Below are 4,468 nucleotides of genomic sequence, written 5' to 3' on the forward strand. Positions count from 1 at the left end.
GTCTCATCAGTAGTCTGTGGAATGCTGCTCCAGTAAAACGGCTGTAGTTGCAATATTGCCTTCAGCTGAGCCAAAAACCCAGAACCTGAAGAGACACCTCTACAGTGGAACCAAGAGAAGTTCTCAGGAGAGAGGCTCAGAAGACTAACGAATGGCACAACCCTAGGACTGGCAAAGTTACCTTACAACATATAGGACACAGAGAGAAGTCCAAATTCAGCTCTGTCCAGTGGCTGATGAGCCCCTCATACCTGCCCAGTCCATGCTGCTCTTCCTGGTGATGGAATCTCCTGAAGATGGGGAAAAGTTGGAGGACAAGTGGGAGAAATGGTATACTGATTCTTCATGATGCTTAATTTTTCACAAGTGGTACTACCTACTTTCTTCATTTTGTTACTATGCACATATGTCCAGGTTTGAAGATTTGATTTGAAGACCATGAATTTTGTCAGGACTAGTGGGTAGACTACTGATTTAATCCAACAAGACTAGAGCTGGTATCAACTTTTTAATAGGCTTTATATGTTTCTACATTTCTGGGTCCTAATTAATGTCAACAGGGGCTTTCTTTGAGCATGTAATGGGTGTATGGGTTTATAATATTTCATAGGTTCTGTACACAGAATTTTGAATTTGCTGGTCTGAGTTACAGAGGTACATAAGGTGATAAATTGGGTGACAAGTAATTTCTTGGAATTGGTTGTGTTTGATTTCCCCATAATACATATACGTTTTATTTCCAGTCTCACAATAAGTCTATATTACTTGAAATAAAAATAAATAAATGTCTTATTTGTTGAGATAAAAAAAGAAAAGAAAAAAAAAGAATAACTGCTTGCAGGTTGACCCAGTTTAATGAATTTTAAGATAATGGTTAGGTAAGAAGAACTGGAAGTGTAACATTATTCAGAAAAAAAACAAAAAAACAAAACAGGATTTTTGGTCTTGCATTTATGGTCAAGGTGGTAAAAGCAGCAAACTTTAAGGGGTTGCACTTTACCTGAATATTATTGTTGTACAGTTATTTAGTTTAGAGTGAGAACAGATAGAAAAGATTCTTTAAACTCCTTCTACACTATGTAGACAAAAGTATTGGGGCACCTGAGAATTACACCGACAGGGGACTATATAACAGCTTCTACTCTTCTGGGAAGACCTTTCACGAGATTTTGAAGTGTTTCTTAAGGAATTTTTGCCCATTCACGCAGTAGAACATGTGTGAGGTCAGACACTGATGTTGGACCAAAAAGCCTGGCTCATAATCTCTGTTCCAGTTCATCCCAAAGGTGTTGGATGGGGTTGAGGTCAGGGCTCTGTGTGGGCCAGTCAAGTTCTTCCACACCAAACTCATCCAGTCATGTCTTTATGGAGCTTTGCTTTGTGCACTGGGACACAGTCATGCTGGAATAGAAAAGGGCCTTTCACAAACTGTTGCCAGAAAGGAAGGATTGTCGAAAGTGTTTTGGTATACTGAAGCATTAAGAGTTCTCTTCACTGAAGTAAGGGGCCTATCCCAAGCCCTGAAAAGTGGCTCCATAAAAAGGTGTATACTTTTGTCTATATAGTGTATTTTGACTGTGGTATTGTTAAAATTAGAAACGGTCTAGAACAAATATTCACACTGTTAGTCTACTTGTTCTTTATTCTCAAGAAGAAAGGTTTACATTTACATATGTTACTGCATTTTCTGCTAAATCAGAAAGATATTCTGCTTCTATTTTAAGTAATATATTATCTATATATCATTAAATGGACTTTTTCTGAGATTTGTCAAATTGTCTTTTAGAAATTGTTCCTCTGCTGTTCCTGATGCTTGTTTTAGTACCACAAGAGTAACCACATACTGAGTTGATGAGTAAATGCTGAGTCAGTATTTCTTCTGCTCCTTAGGTTGACAAATGACTTCAGTTTGAATGAGTTTGAGGATGAAGACCTGTCTGAACTTACTATGATGACAGATCAATGCCACGATCAGGTAAGTCAGTTATACTGATAAGATGTTTGGGAAAAATGTAAAAACATCTTAGGAGCTGGTCCATTTGGTTGCCACGAGCATTGGTGTCTCCAGTCAATAGCTCTAATAGTGCTGTAAAAGCCTCATCTTTGAAAACTTTGCTAGGTTTATAGCAATGTTCCCAGTCTGCTAAACAAATCTTCATGTTTTACAATATGGCATTAACTTAAAGCATCCATACATTTGCAGACATTTATGCTTCTATCATCAACGATTTGCTTAAAATCAGTTAAACCCACAAAAATCTTTATTATTGATTTGACATCAAGTGTTTATATTAAATCACACACAAGGAGGTACTCCAACTTTGCAAATAGTTCATGACTTTGTGAAAAAATGCTTGGAAAAACAGTCCATCAAGAACAATAGCAAGGGTTAAAGGGATTCTATCATTTACAATCCATAATATCATCAAAAGATTCAGAGAATGCAGAGAAATCTCTGCACATAGGCTCATGGTTAAGATTGAAAACCAGCATTCAACACCTTGCAACCTGTGATACCTCAAGCAGCAGTGAATTAAAAACTAAATACGGTGGTATAAAGGATAAGAAAATCACTGTCTCTAAACACAGTTCATTGCTGCATCTACTAATGCAAGTTATAGTTTCTCTCCTGACATGCCAAAAAATGCACGTCTCGTACAATCACTGAAGCAAAAAAAGGGATGTGGAAGGAATTTGGTGAGACCACGGAGAAAGACTTTTGATCTGAGAGTTTAAAGAGTTTGGTCTAGACCTGCTCAAATTGGAAAGTGTCATGAGATAACTTTTGTTGTGAATTGGCGCTATATAAATAAACTGAATTGAATTGAATTGAATCTGCCTCGAAGAAATTCTGGCAAACCATCTGGCGACTCAGGAAGGGGAAGCAACATGTTGTTCATGCTGTTTACAGTGGGTATAGGGAGCTGCTGACCTCAACTGAGGATGTAGTCGAATGGTGGAAGGAATACTTTGAGGATCTCCTTAATCCCATGACACATATTCCGTGCAGGAAAGAGAGCCAAAAGAATTGGGGATGGGCTCCCCCCAACTGGGTCAGAAGTCACTGAGACAGTTAAACCACTGTGCAGTGTCAATGCCCTGGGGGTAGATGAGATCTGCCCTGAGTCTCTCAAAGCTCTGGATGTTGTACAGCCGTCATGGCTGACATGCCTCTGCACACCACATTGCATGGTCATCATGGACAGTGCCTTTGGAGTGGCAGACCAGGGTGGTGGTCAGTGCAATGGGAACAATGTGGTTTTCGTCCCAGTCATGGAACACTGGACCAGCTCTGCAGCCTCGCAAGGGTGCTGGAGAGGTCATGGGAGTTTGTCCAACCAGGCCACATGTGTTTTGTGGACTTGGAGAAGGCTTACAACCGTGTCCCCACGAAGTATCCTGTGGTGGGTTCTCTGGTGGGTTCTCGCCTGCTGCTACGGGTTATCAAATATATGTATTGTTGGAGTGAGCACTTGGTTAGCATTGCCAGCAATAGGTCAGACTCTGCCAGGGCTGCTCTTTGTCACAGATTCTGTTCATAATCTTTATGGACAGAATTTCTAGGCGCAGCCAAGTGGTGGAGGGTGTCAGGTTTGGCGACCTTCGGATTTCGTCCCTGCTTTTTGCTGATGATGTGGTCCTATTGACTTCATTGAACAGTGACCTCCAGCTCACACTGGGGCAGTTTGATGGGATGAGGATCAACATCTCCAAGTTTGAGGCCGTGGTTCTCAGCCGGAAAAGGGTGGATTGCCCTCTCTAGGTCAGAGGAGAATTGCTACCCCAAGTGGAGGAGTGCAAGTATCAAGAGGTCTTGTTCACAAGAGAGGGTAAAATGAAGCAGGAGATTAACAGATGGATCAGAGCAGCGGAGCAGCGTCTGCTGTGATGCGGGCATTGGACTGGTCTGTTGTGGTGAAGAGAGAGCTGAGCCGCAAGGCGAAGCCCTCAAATTACCAATCAGTCTACATTACTCCCTGATATGACTGGTTTGCTATATGACTGGTAGACTGACTAACTGATTGGAATGTTAGTTAGTATAGCTACCTCACAGGCTAACTATTTCTCAGTTCTGTAGTGATCTTTTGCCTGACTAGTTGGGCTAATGGAGTTTGTGAACTGAGTAAATGACTGAATTGATAAATGATGGGTTTGCTGTATTGTTCGTTTTTTCTGACTGACTTTTTTTTTTTAATTGGCTGAATGGCTTACTTGTTTTTCAGCTGCTTGCTGACTGATTGACCGGCTTGTTGGACAAATTATTTGATGGTTAAATCATTAGATAATTGGTTTAAAGACTGCCCTGTTGCCTTTGTCTTTCCATGGGATCACTGGTACTGTGTAATCTTATTTGACAGGGTTAGGCGCGCACACACACACACACACACAATACAGGCACACTCAGTGTTTATGAGCCTTAACTCACAGAAATGCTACAGACAGATGAGCTGATGATGTCATACCTTGC

The sequence above is a fragment of the Scatophagus argus genome, chromosome 7, assembly GCF_020382885.2.
Source record: "Scatophagus argus isolate fScaArg1 chromosome 7, fScaArg1.pri, whole genome shotgun sequence".
In the NCBI taxonomy this organism is placed as follows: domain Eukaryota; kingdom Metazoa; phylum Chordata; class Actinopteri; family Scatophagidae; genus Scatophagus; species Scatophagus argus.